Consider the following 18,996-nt stretch of genomic DNA (forward strand, 5'->3'; position numbering starts at 1 on the left):
TGTAGGGCTGACTTCATGTGTCTTCTAAAGGTTAAAGAGTTACTTATCTCCTTGGCTCGAGGGTCACATAACTCCATACCTTCCAACATTTCTCCAACGGAAATAGGGACGTCCTAAGGACATTGCGAAACCGGGATGGCTTCTATAAATCTGGGACTGCCCCTGGAAAATAGGGACACTTGGAGGGTCTGCCGATCCCCACGATTAGTCCACCTGAGCTTCGGGGTGGGAGCTTTGTTTCACTGTTTCGGATGAAGGTGAAGTTGGCAAACGTTCCGCGTGGGTGGCGTTAAGGGATGACCTTGCTAATTCAGAATATAAAGGCAAAAAAACCCCAAGCCGTTCCATTTAGAAGACAATGCGTGCATCCGTAGCGCGGGAAGTGCATGAAAGCATTGATGGAAGCGCAAGTGCCAAAGCCTTTGAACCAGCCAGGTATCTTTGGAGTGGGAGCCGCAAATGGAGGTAATAGATTTAATTATTATTTTTCCCATTGTCCCATTGTGTGCAAGACAGGGTTCAAGGTATAGCCATCCCCCGGCTTTCACAGATCTAATTTGTATAATTATTGCCTGCATAAAGAATGGCTCCGGTTCGTAACTCCCTCCCTCCCGCCCCCTTCAAATATTATTTCAGGACTGCATTCCATAAGCGGGAACACCTGCTGCCGCTTCAAAGTCAGCTGATTGTGTACCGTGATGCAGTGCGAGCTGCCGGCTCCGACATTCCTTTTTAAGCCTTTTTTGTCTAAATGAATTATCGTGCGTCCTCTTAATTGTACTGAACAAATTACATTTGTCAAGGTCTATCTTTGTAAATAAATAATTAGAGACGTATTTATGCTGCTCAAGGTCTCTTGTTCCATTTGTGGGAGCCAGATGAACATGAAACAAAAGAGAACTTTCCTCTAAAAGCAATTATCTCCCTGCATTCCCATCAGGATAATTATATTGCAGGGAATTTTAAGAAGCTGCAGAAGTAGAATTGAATGCTTAAAAGGCACGTTTGCCGAATTGTTATGCAAACGTTGAGCAGACAATACTGAATCATACTCACGGGCGCTGCCACCCGTGCATCCGTATCTCTCGGCAGAGGAAACTTTCAAAATACCGGTACAAGTTGCAGTGCAGGGCTGAAGCAAAGGTTACTTACAGGAAAAGCAGAGAAATATCCCCTGGAGCAGTTCAGACATAATGCTAAGTCATGATTTAGCATGATGGGGATAAGTTTGCAAGGCCTTAGGCCTTTCTGCTCCCTCCCTCCTCCTCCTGCATAAGGAGACCCAAAGCTTCCACCTTGGAATCAACCACAGTTCCTGTGCTTTGCTCTAACTATGGTTAGTCAAAATGAGGCAGAATGTTAGGCTATAGTTTGATTCTGGCATTGAGATTTCTCGCTGTTTTGTAAGTCTCATGTTGGGCTATTGAGCAGTCAGCCACTGGACTGGAGAGCCCAGATAACCCATTGCCTTGACATACTTGGAGAAGTTTGATTAACCAACTTTGTCCCAAAGCAGCCATGGCAACATAGTTGTAAGAGTAGGCATATGGACAGGATAGGGTGAATAGGGCCAGAAAAAGCTGTAAAGGGAGACCCTAATGGTCCAAATTTGGCAAGTATCCCTTTTGCTAGGGAGATTGTTGCTGGACTCCAACACCCATTACCTCCAGATGTTGTTGGTCTCCAGCTCCCATCAACCCCTGCCATTATGGCCAATAGTCAGGGATACTGGGAACTGTAGTCCAGCAAAAAATCTTAAGGATCATAGGTTCTGTGCGCCTGCTATTCATACTCACCTGAGTATTGAACTTATGTGAAGCCCAGGTTCCGTTGGTCCTGCTCATTCCTGTGGGAATGTTGAGGATAGTAGGAGATCATGTATTGATTAAATATTATCCTTCCTCACTCACGCTAGTGAGCTAGTAGCAGAGCACATTCCCTTGTACATTGTGGGAAGCTAGTTGATGGATTCATTAGAACCATTTGAGTTAAGCAATCCAGTCTGGCTTGTCCAGATTGGATTGTTCCTGGTAAATCCCCTTTAGGTAAAGGGATCCCTGACCATTAGGTCCAGTCGTGGCCGACTCTGGGGTTGTGGCGCTCATCTTGTTTTACTGGCCGAGGGAGCAGGCGTACAGCTTCCGGGTTTGTGGCCAGCATGACAAAGCCGCTGGAGCGGTACCTATTTATCTACTTGCACTTGATCTGCTTTCTAACTGCTAGGTTCGCAGGAGCAGGGACCGAGCAACAGGAGCTCACCCCGTCACGGGGATCCGAACCACCGACCTTCTGATTGGCAAGTCCTAGGCTCTGTGGTTTAACCCACAGCGCCACCCACGCTGAACAGTCTTCTTTGAAAAGTAATGATAATGTTTACTTACATTCAGTTCACAGCATGGTCCTGAAGGCAGGCTTTAGTTTGTAGTTACAGTTACAGAGAAAAGTGTGGCTTCATCCTCTGTGAGGGATGAGCCCATGTGTTGCTGGCTGAGAGCCAGCAGACAGCAAAAGAGCAGTAGCAAAAGAGGAAGATGGCTGCGTGACTGGCCCTTTTGTAGGGTCTGCCAGGGTCATGCCCATCTACCTGGTCACATGCAGGGGGAGGAAGCTCCAGACCAGGTGTGACAGGAAGTCCTCCTGGCTGGAGCAACATTCCCCTGTGTGTCCACTCTGGGCAAACAGGAAATGGTGTATTTGACTGCAACAGTGATGTTACATCCCCACAATTCCCACCAAAATCAATGTTAAACACTAGTTTTGATTAACTGAAGCACCATTGCAACTAACTTTCTCTGGCTTGAGTTTGATGTCTTTCAAAGGAATCATGAGCCTACATATTTTCCAAGGAGAGAGCACGTCTTGTATGGCTGTGAGGATAACGGGAACCAACTGACTAATCTTCATCTGGAGAAATATCACGAGCCAACCAGGAACTAAGTCAAAAGGTGACTCAACAGCAGCTAATGGGGGAATAGATACATGTGGTTTGTGGTGCATTATTGAGTCACCAGGCCGACTTGGGCACAGTTTTTCCTTAAGGAACAGCACGCCGCTGATAGTTTGTGGTCCATGTCTGGATTTCATGTTCTCATTATACTTTGTAATGCACACAGGCACATTCAGAATGCATGATTATTTTACATAGGTTGCTTTTTCTTGTTTGGAAGGTTGTGAGAGGGTGGGATCCCTTTTACAGAAACATTTGCAAGGCGAGCGCTAGAAAGAAGAGAAGTCTCTCCCCCCCCCCCTTGCTCATTAATGTGGCTGATGAGCCCAAAAATCACGACTCTTGAGCTCTAGGCTATTAAGGCACATGCCCTACAATTTTCCTTAATCAAGTTGATCAGAGATACTTAGCTAGAGAGGGACAAATAATTTTTCTTTTTTTAAAAAAAATGAAACTTTGGAAGAAATAGGCCATCAGGCTGGGGCCATGTGTTGCTCTTTTCACATACAGAAGTTGTACATCTACTAGTGTTTCCTGGACAAGGGGTGTGAACCTTGAAACAGATTTTGGATTGCAACATCAACGGATTCAAAAGAGGTGAAGAATAGTCGAGAAATGGGATGCAGGTGGCGCTGTGGGTTAAACCACAGAGCCTAGTGCTTGTCAATCAGAAGGTCGGCGGTTCGAATCCCCACGACGGGGTGAGCTCCCGTTGCTCGGTCCATGCTCCTGCCAACCTAGCAGTTCAAAAGCACGTCAAAGTGCAAGTAGATAAATAGGTACCACTCCGGCGGGAAGGTAAACAGCATTTCCGTGCGCTGCTCTGGTTCGCCAGAAGCGGCTGAGTCATGCTGGCCACATGACCAGCTGTATGCCGGCTCCCTTGGCCAATAAAGCGAGATGAGAGCCGCAACCCCAGAGTCGGTCACGACTGGACCTAATGGTCAGGGGTCCCTTTACCTTTATAGTCGAGAAAAAATGTACTTCCCCCTTCTTTGTTTTCTGTTTCCTGTCACCTAAGGAAGCATTCTTCTATCAAGTCTCCCACCCCCCCAGTTATACAAGGGTTGCCTGACTCGTCCTCAGAGCAGGCAACAGAGGTTGGTTATTGTTGGGCATTGGCCGAGACCCCTTGGCCCAGCTTTGACGTGTGAAGCTGGTAACCCAGAAATTAAAAGGAAATGAATTTGTGGGTCTTGCCCGTGGGCTACTTTGTCCCACCAACCCCCCATCTCTTTCACAAAGTGGTGTTCTGACAAGGCTAGTTGAGGACCAGGCCTGAAGGTACGGAGGGATTCAATAGCAGGCTAATAGCTTAGGGACTCACCCAAACAGAATGGTTTATGTGTTGCATTAATAATAATAATATTAATAATAATTATACTACAACAACTACTAATAATAATTTATTTCTACCCCGCCCATTTGGGCTTCCAACAGAAGGTTAAAAATACATTAAAACATCAGTCATTAAAAACTTCCCTAAACAGGGTTGCCTTCAGATGTCTTCTAAATGTCATATAGTTGTTTCTTTTTTTTGACATCTGATGGGAGGGTGTTCCACTTTCCCTTCAGGGAGCTCATGGTGAAACACATGGTCCTCATTTAATCCCTGACTGGCCCAAGGTCACTGAGTGAGCTTCACAACTGAGCAGGGACCTGAACCCTGGTCTCCCAGGTCCTAGTTTGACACTCTGTCAGACTGGGCTCTCCATCGGGTGCCATGTTTTACATGTGAAGAGACACAGTGTGTGTATTGTGGTCCTTGTTTTGCTTGCCTTAAGCTTATTCACCAGCCACCCAGAGCTCCTTCTTAATAATCTGCTATTGTTCACCAGCTGTAATCTTGCAGGAAGGGGAAGCTGCTGTGACTTTTTCTTACAGTGCATTTTTCTTTATCGCCAGTCTTTTCCCCGCCGCAGCCTTCTCGGTCCGCCTCTGCCCTCCCTCTGTTCGTCTTGGCCTTCCCAGTTAAGCTACAGCACATTAACTCTTCTTGAAGTATAAATTGGAGGACAGCAATTGCCAGACCCTGTTTTTTCTTCCTTTCTCAAATGGTTTCCAAAAGCTGCGGAATTTCCTGCCTGGCTACATCAGATCGGCCAACAACATCGTAATTGTCTGAAAACAGTTGGTTGACTTTTCTTTCCTCCCATGCTTTTTAAACCTGGCCAGGCTGTGTGGCTGCTTCTCCTCTCCTCTCTCTCTCTCTCTCTCTCTCTCTCTCTCTCTCTCTCTCTCTCTCTCTGTAAAATAAAATCCCCTATTTTGAAATCCTAATGTTTTCTCAGGTTTGTTATTTATGACCAACATGTCCGACCAGAGACAGTTTTAAGAGTTGTATTCCTTTTAATGAGTGAGAATAGGAACAGGAAGCCACTAATTCTGATGCAAAATTAGGAATCCACTTAAAATGAAGGCCACGTGATTCCCAACCAGAGATCATCTCATGCCCACCCCTCATTCCCTTTGCAGGAGAAGTAAGAAAGATCCACACTTGGTGAAAATTTTATTCCTTTTTTATCCCACGTCAAATTCAAGCTCCCAGATTAGAGCTAGAATATAGGAACTGACTAGAGGACTGTAAAGGGAGGATCCACACAAAACATTTGAAGCGCATTCAATGCACAGCTAAAGCACATGGATTTCCCCCAAATAATTTTGGGAAGTGTACGGTCATACCTTGGAAGTCAAATGGAATCCGTTCCAGAAGTCTGTTTGAATTCCAAAAAGTTTGGAAACCAAAGCGCGGCTTCTGATTCGCTGCAGGAAGCTCATGCAGCCAATCAGAAGCTGCAGAAGCCCCTTCCGATGTTTGGGTTCCAAAGAATGTTTGTAAACTGGAACACTCACTTCCAGGTTTGTGGTGTACGGGAGCCAAAATGTCCGAGTACCAAGGCGTTCGGGATCCAAGGTATGACTGTACAGTGGTACCTCGGGGTACAGACGCTTCAGGTTACAGACTCCGCTATCCCAGAAATAGTACCTTGAGTTAAGAACTATGCTTCAGGATGAGAACAGAAATCATTGAGTGGTGGTGCGGTGGCAGCAGGGGGCCCCATTAGCTAAAGTGGTACCTCAGGTTAAGAACAGTTTCAGGTTAAGAACGGACCTCCGAAACGAATTAAGTTCTTAACCCGAGGTACCACTGTAGTTTGTTAAGGGTGCTGAGAATTCAAGCTCTGTGAGGGGAAAACTGCAGTTCTCAGGATTTGTGGAAGTTATGCATGTTAAAAGCATGGTGCGGATCAGCTCTGAGTTGACTGGGTGTTCTGAAGATGTTCTACACAAGCAAACAGATACATAATACAGAGTTGGACCATTGATTCATTTAGCTCAGCATCGTCTCTGACAGACATCTCCTATCTGAAACTGCAAGAGCTGCTACCATTCAGGCCAGACCATGGAAGGCAAACCAACCCTGTTGGCCCTCCAGATATTGCCCTGGCCTGCATGGCCAATGGTCAGGAATTATGGGATGGGGCGGGGAACCTGTGACTCTCCAGATGTTGTTGGACCATGACTTCCATCACCCCTGACTGTTGGCCATGTTGGCTGGGTCTGGTGGTAGATGGAGACCCACAACATCTGAAGGGCGAGAGGTTCTCCATGTTTTGCCTGTGCCAAATGGCAGCAACACTCCAGAGTCTTTCCCATGTCTACTTGGGGGTGCCAGGGATTGAACCAAGGAGATCCAGCACTTCTCTGCCTGTCATGTTGTTGGCTCTGATGTGCACGGCCAGCATGATGCTATTATTATTATTATTTTACTGAATTTATATACTACCCTGTACCCGCAGAATTTCCCATGGGGAAATCTACGTTGGGGCTCCTTCTGACAAATGGTGCCCTGTGTGTCATGGTGATTATAGTAACAACAATAATAATTCTGTTATTTGTACCCTGCCCATCTGACTGAGTTGCCCCAGCCACTCTGGGCTATTATTATTATTATTATTATTATTATTATTATTATTATTATTATTATTATTTGTATACCACCCTATACCTGTGGGACGCGGGTGGCACTGTGGGTAAAACCTCAGCTCCTAGGACTTGCTGATTCAAATCCCCGTGGCGGGGTGTGCTCCCGCTGCTCGGTCCCAGCGCCTGCCCACCTAGCAGTTCGAAAGCACTCTTAAGTGCAAGTAGATAAATAGGTACCGCTTTATAGTGGGAAGGTAAACGGCGTTTCCGTGCGCTGCGCTGATGCTGGCTCGCCAGAGCAGCAATGTCACACTGGCCACGTGACCCAGAAGTGTCTGCGGACAGCGCTGGCCCCCGGCCTCTTAAGTGAGATGGGCGCACAACCCTAGAGTCAGACACGACTGGCCCGTACGGGCAGGGGTACCTTTACCTTTACCTATACCTGCAGGTCTCAGAGCAGCTGCAACATAAAAACACAATATTAAAACACAAAATACATAATAAAAACAATAACAATAACAAAACAAAACAATAACACCCCTCCTTCCCACATTAACAAGGATATAGAATGTTCATCAGCCCAAGGCCTGGTTGAAGAGGAAGGTTTTTGACTGAGGTACAATAAAGGCTCCCGATGGACCTCCTTGAGGAGAGCGTTCCACAAAGGGGGAGCCACTGCGGAAAAGTCCCATTCTTGTGCTGCCAACTTCCAGATCTCTCACGGAAGAGGCACATGAAGAAGGGCCTCAGAAGCTGATCTGAGGGTCCGAGTAAGTTCATATGGAAAGCAGCGATCAGATTAATGTGCATAGATGTAGCATCTTACAGGGCAGGGAGAAATCACATTTGGAAATGTCATAGAAATCATGCAACAGCCTACAAATGCTTTTTTTTTTTTTAGGTATTCAAAAGCTGAGCAACTGAAGGGGTGCACCAGAGATGATGTTCCTTGCTGGGGCGCCACTAGGTCTAAGAGCCAGCCATGGAAGAGTGGGCTCCTTTGGGGTCGGTTTCTGAAGAAATCTTTGTAGAAATCGTGGCGCCCCTCTGATCAACCCGGGCCAAATTAGTGCGGTGTGCCACAGTTCTTGCACAGCCAGGATAACGGTACATTTGGGATTTCAGATTTCTTCTTCTCATTCGTAGCAATATCCCATTAGTCGATGGAAATAATAAATTAGCCTTGCGAAAGTTGGCTGCGGAAGGGAAACCCCCTCCTCCTCCCCCCTCCTCCTCTACAAACATTTTGGTTTTCTTCTTGATTGTTAGCTATGCCTGCCCAAGCTCATTAAATGGCAACAGGCGGGTTCCTTGCAGTTGGTGAGACGACTGGAGGGCTTTCCCCTGAACCTCCCCTCCCCAGTCTATCCCAGCCAGGTCTGCAGGAAAAAGCATAGGTTGCGATGCCAAGGGAAACAATAAGGCGGAAATGTTATGCTCAGATTTGACCAAATGACCCCTTGCCTTTTTAGATTAGTTCTTAATCCCAGCGCAAGGGTCATCCTGTGAGAATACGGCTATGACAAGTCGCATTCCCAGCTCACGTAGGAGAGGGGCTGGGGTGGAGGGAAGTGACTTATAAAACTCACCGTACTCATTGCAGTTAATGAGATGTGGAAAGCTTTGTAATTTGATTTGCGGGACCATATGCTGTAAAAGGATACTGCTGATTTCATTCCTCCGCATTTAATTTAAGCAGTACGCAACGGCTTCTTCATATGGCTACTTGTATAATAAAAATTAACTTGGAGTATTAAAGTGGGGGGAGGAGTAAAGAAAGCACACATCAATGTTGGCTTTATTATTTAGTGTGGTTGGATTGCGAAGGTTTTTTGTTTTTGTTTTTTTTCTCGTTCCCCCTCCTTCCCCCTTGTTGAAAACATCTGTAAGTAATGTGCGGGTCTAATTTTAAATCTTGGCAAATATTTTCCGCTTAACATTCGGTTTTTACTGACAAGGTTGGAGTGGCGTTTTTTTTTTTTTTGGGGGGGGGGGAGCCTGTCTGTAACAGATCTACATTCGCAAGGACAAAAACATTTCTTAATTGGAGCTAACTGTAATTCAAAACTTTGCGTTCCCCTGACCTCCCTCCCACACTTAATTTAGACGCTGCAACACAAACAGCCGTGCAATGAAATTATGCTTCTGTCCTTTTAAATACCAGCTGCAATGGAAGACATTGTTTCTCTCCAAATAATGGTCCCTGGGTTTTTCCCCCCCCCTCTCTCTTTTTTTGGCGTTCTCTCCGCCATCTGCTTAGAGCAAACACGGACTCAGAAACGCAGCTATAAAAATTGCCGGGCAGAGCTGCACTCGCTTTGCATGGGGCTCAATGCTGACATTCCATAAAACGTAACCACAATAAACTCGCCGGAGGTCAGGTTTTGACCCAAGCTGTATTTGTTGTGCATTTGCCTCTCCACACCCCACCCCACTCCACAAGCCACAAACATCTGTGGGCTGGAGTCCTCAGTGAAATATTCAGACTTTGGATCCAGTGACATCTTCCATGTATGCACTTGAAATACTGGATGTGCTGCGCCAATGGTTGGCTTGCCCATCCTAAGTCTGAGAAATAGGAACAGAACCTGGCGGCACTAGGAAATTTATGGTGGCATGAGTTTTTGTAGGCGAAAGGTATCAAACTGCCTGTGTGAGCCTCCTAGGAATGGGGGAAAAGTCTGATTCAGTTCACATTTCAAGTGCCTAATTTGCACTTTCTGAAATGTGCGAACAGAAACGCAGCCATCGTTGGAAAGTCACCCTCCTCTGAATTTTGCGATTAAGTTCTCTGTCCAAGGAATGTACAGTGGTACCTCTGGTTACGTACTTAATTCGTTCTGGAGGTCCGTTCTTAACCTGAAACTATTCTTAACCCGAGGTACCACTTTAGCTAATGAGGCCTCCTGCTGCTGCCGCACTACCGGAGCCCAATTTCTGTTCTCAACCTGAAGCAAAGTTCCTAACCCGAGGTACTATTTCTGGGTTAGCGGAGTCTGTAACCTGAAGCGTCTGTAACCTGAAGCGTATGTAACCCGAGGTACCACTGTATACAAAAATGCACGAGTCAGGGTGTGCATATTAGTGAAAATAGCACATGGTATGCATTATGTCCTTGGGAAAGCTGGTTTGCGAAAATATGAATATCAGTAGGGCTGTGTACCAGATTTGAACAAAGACCAAAACTCGAACTAATTCAGGTTGATTTGGGGAGATCCTGGCTTTGCCCAGATTGGGCGGAGTCAGGCCTGGACCACTGTGGGTTGGTTCTACCCAGAGTGATCTGGGGCTGTGAGAGAGAGGGGTTTGGAAGCAGCAGGAAGGGAAGAAGGAGAAGCTACAGAAAGGCTTAAATGGAGAGTAGAGCGACCTCCCAAATTGCCTGCATCTTCCTGGGAGAAGGTGGGGTGGAGTGGTCTTCTTCATGAGAGGCTTTGCCCTTGACCTCTCCATCCTGCCCAAAATTCTGCCCCCGTGCCGAAGCAGCACCCCACAGGATCAAATCCAGCTGTTGAGCGGAAGTTTCGATATGGCAGACCACATTTCACAAGCACCTTCCCCAGAGGAGAACTGCATTGAGCCACCTGCTTCTTCAAGAGCATGCTTTAGATAATAATAGTAATAAATACATAAAGCATTGCTGGTGGAGGGGACACAGGACAGGGCCTTTTCAGTGGTGCCCCCCATCTAGGGAACTCTCTCCCCAGTGAGATATTGTGTGTGTGTGTGTGTGTGTGTGTTTAGGCACAACTTAAAAACAAAATACTTTGACAAATTAATTTAAACAGCAGCAAAAACCAACATCTACATCTCAAAGGCCTGGACAAAGAACAATCTTAAAGTATTATTGCAAGCTTGTTTTACGGATTTAAAGACAGTTATTGGTTGTTTTATTGCAAGCTGCTGCATTCCCCCTTTGGAAGGAAGGCATGGGTATCAATAAAAATAAATAAATGCTTAGATCATTTATTTATACCATGATCTTCTGCTAAAAGTATCTAGAGCAAGGAACAGCAGCATAAGAAAACCATATATGGTTGCTCGGCCTTTACAGGTACTTTTTTAAATAATAAAAAAATCTTTGCTATGATAATCTAATAATGCTGACAGAATTGTGTTTATTCAGAAGGATGTCGCATTGCATTCAATAGGACTTGCTCCCTCGCAATTGTGTTTTGGCTTGCAGCCAAAGTCTCTAGCACTTTGCTCTGAAGAAAAATTACCCTGTAGAGCTTCTGTGAACTTTCCTCTGCGCAAGGAAAGGGGAATGAGAAACAACATTTCCCCTCCTCCCCAAACTCAGTCAATTTCCCAGCAATTATTTATAGACCCAGAGTGGCAATGCAAAGCCCACGCACCAGATGTGGCAGTCCTATCCGTTGGATATCAGCTAACAGACTTCTAGAAGGAGAGCGGAATGTGTCTTCTACAGATTTCCAACTTCGGATTTGCCTGTTTGGGGCAAAAAGATGCAGGTGCCATTATTTTAGTAGCATAGGCAGTGTCTCTGGGCACGTGTCACTTTTCCTTGTTGCTGTCACACCCTTCGGCACACAACCTCCTGGTGCCACATGGTAGGAATGGCCTTTGCCTGCAGCTAGGGGTTTTCACAGACAGCTCGCAGATCCTCACCAAGGTAACCTGCAAATGAAACCTCGCTCTCTTTCAAGATTGGCACTTCTCCAAACTTTGCGATGTAGCTCTCTGACAAAAGAACATGTACAAAAATGCACCTGCTAGTGATTGGTGCAAAAAATAATTATAATGTTTATAGTCATACCTCGGAAGTCGAATGGAATCCGTTCTGGAAGTCTGTTCAACCTCCGAAATGTTTGGAAACCAAAGTGTGGCTTCTGATTGGCTGCAGGAAGCTTCTGCAGTCAATCGAAAGCTGTGAAAGCCGCGCTGGACGTTCGGCTTCCAAAAATACAGCCATACCTCTTGTTACTTTAGGTTCAGGTTACGTTCTTTCAGGATACGCACCGCAGTGACCTGGAAGTAATGGAATGGGTTACTTCTGGGTTTCACTGCTCGCACATGCACAGACGCTCAAAATGACGTCACACACATGTGCAGAAGCGGTGAATCGTAATCTGCGCAAGCGCAGATGTGCGTTGCATTCTGCTCAGGTTGCGAACAGGGCTCTGAAACAGATCCCGTTCGCAACCAGAGGTACCACTGTAGTTTGAAAATTGGAACACTCACTTCCGGGCTTTAATCATTCAGGAACTGATTTGTTCGGGAGCCAAGGCGTTTGAGATCCAAGGTATGACTGTATTAGTGGGCATAATGCACAAAAACGTTTTCTAATGGGGAAAATGCAAATATGCACGCAAAAATTGTATGTTAGAAGAGAAATGTGTATGGATTTCTATGCAGGCTTCTTTTTCAAAGCCAGAGATGGGGCCAACTTGCAACTGATGGTTGGAAAACGACTAACGGAGGTAAAAAAACAGAACCAACATACAGTATTAGGTCATCCCTGCCTACGGCTATATGCTCTCTGCACTCAACATTTCTTTGCATGGAATTTGTAAAATTATTATTAAAATTTGCATACTGCCCTTCATCCGAAGGCTGCAGGACGGTTCACAAGATAAAAATACAAAAAAAGGAAAGAAAAAGAAAAGAAAAACGAGCCAATAGCCCCTCTCCCGCAAACACATTTAAAAGGCCACAAATTGCTTAATTCGCCAAAGGCTGGGGAGGAGAGGCTAAAGGAATGCAGCGAAGGTGCCAGGCGAATCTCCCAGGGGAGAGCATCTCATAAAATGGAGAGCCACTGCAGAAAAGGCTTGTTCTTCTGTTGCTGCCCTCTAAGCCTCTTGTGGAGGTTGCACACAAAGGAGGGCTTCAGATGGTGATTGCAGGGTCATATGGAGAGAGACGCTTCTGTGACCATCGCTGGCATCAAACCTGGTCCCATCACTGCTCACTTATTGATTATTCCTGTACTGCAGAGGGTTGGATTAGGTGGTCTCCCAACTGCACAATTATATGGTTCTGTGACACCGACGGCATTTTTGGTTCATTGAGTGCTTTTCGATTGCTGCCGTCCTTTTCAGAATATCGCTTTCAATTCTGTGTCTCTTTTTTTTGAAGTTTGTATTGTTTCTGTTGTGACCAGAGATTTATTTCTGTTTTCCATTTCAAAGCCGTTTTCAACACCCTGCAACCTCTTCTCTCCCTATCCAGGATGTTTTCCTTCCATATCTGGGCTAATTTCCAAGCCTAAATTGGAGCAGAAGGAGGGATTCCTGCGCCTTTCTTTCCACTCAGTCGCTCCCCTGATCCTTTTCAATGTTTAACTTTTTAAAATGTTTTTATATGTGCTGGAAGCGGCCCAGAGTGGCTGGGGCAACCCATTTAGATGGGGGGGTATTATTATTATTATTATTATTATTATTATTATTATTATTATTATTATTTACTGAGGTTCTCACCCTGGGCCAGCAGGGGGATACTGTAGATAGTTTTCACTCAGGTGAAATATGCAAATAAGGAATCGAAAGTGACGTTCAGTGATTGGATAGTTACAGTGATTGGACAGTTACAGAAAGTTGTTACTGTTGCTTTCATAGAATAGAATCATAGAATCATAGAGTTGGAAGAGACCACAAGGGCCATCGAGTCCAACCCCCTGCCAAGCAGGAAACACCATCAGAGCACTCCTGACATATGGTTGTCAAGCCTCTGCTTAAAGACCTCCAAAGAAGGAGACTCCACCACACTCCTAGGCAGCAAATTCCACTGTCAAACAGCTCTTACTGTCAGGAAGTTCTTCAATGTTTAAGTGGAATCTTCTTTCTTGTAGTTTGGAACCATTGCTCCGTGTCCGCTTCTCTGGAGCAGCAGAAAACAACCTTTCTCCCTCCTCTATGTGACATCCTTTTATATATAGTTGAGCTCTACATAAGCTCTATATAGTTGAGCTCTATATAAGCAGGCTGGCTGAACCCTTCTGCCCAGTTCTGTTCTGGCCTGTGAATAAACAAGAGCTGTCTGAAGAAACGCTGTGTCGTCTGATATCTTCACCCACAACTTAACAATTATTATTATTATTACCTGCATTGGAAGACACAGGCCGGCCTTGTCACACCTCGTTCCACGCTACTAGGGCCTTTTCGAAACATTTTTTGTAGTTCTTTCGCACAGACCTTCCCCAAGCAATCACTCTGTTTCAGTTGTGGCTATTTGAGGAAGGGGAGTCCTGCCAATCACAGGAAAGGGGGGAAACTTTGCCCGGCTCTTCTGATCCACTAGACTTAATGCTGCATTAAAAGAAAGAACATCTGTCAGCCTCACTAAGGGTGGGAAGATGGGAGAGACGCTCGTCTCAATGACAGCCATTGATCTTCTCCAAGCCCAACTGCCTTGGCTTGCATGCTGCAGGTCAGACCTTTTTGGCAGGGGTTTATTTCAGGTTATTTGATTCCCCCGCCCCCACCCCTTCAGTCAAAATGAAACAGCTTTAGCAGGGAGGCCGAGCAGCGCAGCCCATAAAAGTTAAAACCAACTTGGCTGGTTGTCGTATGTGCATATTCCACTTGCCTGTGGAAGGACACACAGCTTTTCTATTTATGGGGCTTCATTCTGGAGTCAGGGAAGCAATCCGGAGGGGGGTGTCAGAAACAGTCTGCAAAGTAATTAAAGGTCAGTTTGGAAATTTAATAGGAATGTGTTAAAGGAAATCTTCAAAGGCCAGAGTTTATGGGTTTCACCTTAATATATATATATATTAAGTAACTGCTTTCCCTCCATATATATAAAAAATTAGAAATGTTTGTTCTGGCTCTTCATATACAGCGGCTGTCTTGGTTTTAATATCAGGAAAAATGCAGTTTGGAACGGACCTAATAGTCTGAGTGTACTTTGCTGGGAATTACAAACAACACGTAGGGTTGAAAACACCCACAAAGTCCCTTCTTTGTGCTTGACTCTTCCTAAAAGCTTTCCTGGACTCTGAGGAGCACTTTGTACATGACAAAATTCCTACGCAGACCAGACAGGAATAACTTCTGTGTTGTAATTGCCACGACGGTCCTTTGTGGCAATCTTGCACATTTGCTTATGAGTCTCAACATTCTTATCCCACTGAAGACCTCCTTGGTCTTGTCCCCACTTAACCACCGGGTCCTGGGATAGCACCAGCCCATCACTGCATATTTTTGTATTTAATGCACATGAAGCTGAGTTATGTTCAGCAGTAGCTCCTGGTCTGAGCACACCCAGTGGATTCGAAGGTTTGTCACAGTTAGGTGCTAGGTGAATTTTTGCAAATCAATCAAAACCCGTCCGTTTGCATTTGAGTAAAGAAACAACTTTTTGTACAGGGAAGGGAATCTGTAGCCCCTGAGACGTTACCATCCCCATCCCTGCGCACTGGCCATGCTGACAGATGTTTTTGAGCCCAGCAACATCTGGAGTCACCAGGTTTCCTACTCCCAATATAGAAATACTGTTGCTTGATGCCAGCATTTAAAGTAGGGTTGCCATACTTCCAAAAGTGAAAATCTGGGCAAATAAGTTGTTGAGTTTTGGGGTTGTTGTTTGTTTTTTTGCAAACTCTCAACAATCTCTATTTTCACTGGAGAAATGTTGGAGGGCATGGAGTTATGTGACCCCCCCGAGCCAAGCAGTTAAGTAACTATACCTTTAGAAGACATCTAAAAGCAGCCCTGTAAAAAAAAATAATTCAGTGTTTTATTATGTTTTTATATATGTTGGAAGTCACCCAGAGTGACTAGGACATCATCACCATCATCAATTTATTTAGGACATCCCTATTCTTAAATGTTGGAGGGTGTGATATTGTTCCTGGCAACCTTGAAACCATTAGCTGTGTGAGGGTTTGCAGCTGTTCTAAAATGTTTTGAGATGTTTTAGGCTGTGATTCAGAAACACAGTACAGTGGTACCTCAGGTTACATATGCTTCAGGTTACAGACTCCACTAACCCAGAAATAGTGCTTCAGGTTAAGAACTTTGCTTCAGGATGAGAACAGAAATCGTGCTCCGGCGGCAGCGGGAGGCCCCATTAGCTAAAGTGGTGCTTCAGGTTAAGAACAGTTTCAGGTTAAGAACGGACCTCCGGAACGAATTAAGTACAGTGGTATGAATGCCTCGTAAGACGAAAAACTCGCAAGACGAAAGAGTTATTCATTTTTTGAGTTGCTTCGCAAGACGAATTTCCCTATGGGCTTGCTTCGCAAGACGTTTTTGTTTCCTTTTTCTTTTTCAATGCATTCCTATGGGAATCCGTGCTTCGCAAGACGAAAAATTCGCAAGACGAAAAAACTCGCAGAACGAATTAATTTCGTCTTGCGAGGTACCACTGTACTTAATCCGAGGTACCACTGTACTAGAGTAAGGAAAGTGTGACTCTCTAGATGTTGTTGGACTACAACTCCCATGATGCTTCACTGTTGGCCATGCTGCAGTCCAACAAGCGCTGAAGGGTTGCAGGCTCCCTGCTCTGGTAGGCTTGCCATATGTCCGGACATATCTGGAATACAGCAGTCAGCAGCAGTATCCCAGCGTGAAAATGTATGGGAAAATCTGGACGTAATATAGCCCCCGTCGGCAGTTGCCGCTTTCCCATTCAAATAGCTCAAAAACTGCATTTTTTAAAAAAAATTGTGATTTTGCTCAAAAAAAAAGCTCCACAAATATTCTGTCTGGATTTGAAATACGGCAACCCTATGCTCTGGGGAAGCCAGCTCCATTTTGCTTGGAGTGCCGCTCATGATATACTGTAATTCAAACACAATACATCTCACCACAGTGGGCCTCCTCCCCCTGCTCTCAAGCTGCAAACTACTGGTCAGCAGCTTCAAGGCTCCTAATATCTTTAAAGGTTTTATTTTTATTTTTAACCTGGACAGACAGCCCTTTAAGCAGAAGTCTGTCCTCTGGATAAGAGGGCCTGTTGCTCACCCTACATTTAACTTGCTGGAATTTACTTTTGCAATCACATACCTAGGATTGTCCTGTGAAGGTCACAGATCCTTTTGAGTCCAATAAGAGAAGCTATATTAAACGTTTTACTCTCGAGGTGGTTCCTCAGACTGAGAAAACCTTCTCGGGGCAAGTACGATCATCATTGGGGATACATTTTAAGATTCTAATCTGAGTACGTCCCTGTTTTCCACTGCCAAGAAAAGTTAGAAACCACTTCTGGAGAGGGAAGATTATAACTAATGGCAAATTTGGCTCCCTCACTCTCTCACTCTCTTTCTAAAGACACTGCAATTTGGCCGGGAGATGATCGTTGGTTTCTGTGGATGGTGTATTGCTTGGTTTTTTTTGTTTTAACTGAGCAAAGCACATAAAATTAACTGAAAAGAAAATGAGCACTCTGTTTACCAGAGTGCCAGACCCAGAAATTTTTTTTAACTGCAAAGAAAGATGCTTTTTCATACCAAAAATGGCAGAGGCCAAAAGTTTAATCTTTGCAAGACAACTTATTTTATTGCATTCTTAATTTCTCCCTGCATTAACATGACCCTTTCTCTGTAGCTTTTCATGCCTAGTGCTTAATTACTTATCATTAGCAACATGCATGGGGGGGCCCCCTCTCTGCATATTTATAAATGTGATCATTAGTACATGGAAAGACAAAGGTTTCTTTAGGACCCTCATTAGTTATTCGGCTTTCATGGAAAAGATCATTAGGAAAAGACGGCCCACCTGGTTAAATAATTACAGTTCAGATTTGGAAATCTCTCTTTCATTTGTCACTGGTTTTTCCAGCGTTGAGTTTCCTGAGCATCACACTAGGAAAGTCATGTTTCTCAGCTATGTGTGCCTGCCCCCATTTTGTTGTTGTTGTTTAAGGTGGATTTTTTTCAATGCCTTGTTTTTGAAGCAATATCTCTGCTGGTGATCTATAAGTCGGCAACTTTGTCCCCCCCCCCCGTCACCTATTGGAAAAAAGGACTTTGATTCCCATGGGTCTACAATGGATACGACTTTGGGTGCTTCCAGACAACCTGTTCATTGAACACCCATCCTGCTTTGTTTGCAGGGAGATTTGGTGACATTGGCTAGTTAACAAGCATCTATTCTGATCTGGAGACTCCTGGATGCAAGCGCTGGAAGATGAAGAAAACCAGAGAAGCTCTTACTTCACTCTTTCTGTTCCCTTACCCCATAAAGCCTTAGCATGCAACTGATCACAGATACCAGATCCACCAAGTGTCCCTATTTTCCAGGGACATCCCTGATTTAAAGAAGCCATCCTGGTTTCCTATTTGATCTCAGAATGTCCCACTTTTCCTTGTTGTTGTTGTTTAGTTGTGTCCGACTCTTCATGACCTCATGGACCAGAGCACACCAGGCACTCCTGTCTTCCACTGCATCCCGCAGTTTGGTCAAACTCATGCTGGTAGCTTCGAGAACATGGTCCAACCATTTCGTCCTCAGTCGTCCCCTTCTCCTTGTGCCCTCCATCTTTCCCAACACCAGGGTCTTTTCCAGGGAGTCTTCTCTTCTCATGAGGTGGCCAAAATATTGGAGCCTCAGCTTCAGGATCTGTCCTTCCAGTGAGCAGTCAGGGCTGATTTCCTTCAGAATGGATCGGTTTGATCTTCTTGCGGTCCATGGGACTCTCAAGAGTCTCCTCCAGCACCATAATTCAAAAGCATCAATTCTTCGGCGATCAACTGTTCTTAACCTGAAGCACCACTTTAGCTAATGGTGCTGTGCCACCGGAGTCTGATTTCTGTTCTTATCCTGAAGCAAAGTTCTTAAGCTGAAGCACTATTTCTGGGTTAGCGGAGTCTGTAACCTGAAGCGTATGTAACCTGAAGCGTATGTAACCCGAGGTACCACTGTATAGGGAAGTGTTGGTTTTTAAAAAAATGTTTAATGTTTTGCTATGTTTTTATATATGTTGGAAGCTGCCCAGAGTGGCTGGGGCAACCCAATAAGATGTGGAGGATGTAAATAGTAAAATTATCATTATGGAATAAGACGTCCCTATTTTCATCGGAGAAATGTCAGAGGGTATTCTTGAGTGTCATCTCCTCCAACCCCCTGAAATGCAGAAATCTTTTGCTTAACGTGGGGCCTGAACCCACAACCCTGGGATTAAGAGTCTCAAGCTCTACCGACTAAGCTCCA

General features: G+C 45.0%; 1 long non-coding RNA gene across 1 annotated transcript in view; it reads right to left on the minus strand.

The window, feature by feature from the left end:
• Positions 1-18,587, minus strand: part of LOC309371563 — a 170,659-nt gene extending 152,072 nt beyond the window's left edge. The window contains exon 1 of the long non-coding RNA XR_014169201.1: positions 18,548-18,587. This is a non-coding gene — a long non-coding RNA (uncharacterized lncRNA). The remainder of the gene's footprint in view (positions 1-18,547) is intronic.
• Between the last annotated feature and the right edge of the window lie 409 nt (positions 18,588-18,996).

This window comes from Podarcis melisellensis (genome assembly GCF_964234715.1).
Source record: "Podarcis melisellensis genome assembly, chromosome: 6".
Taxonomy (NCBI): domain Eukaryota; kingdom Metazoa; phylum Chordata; class Lepidosauria; order Squamata; family Lacertidae; genus Podarcis; species Podarcis melisellensis.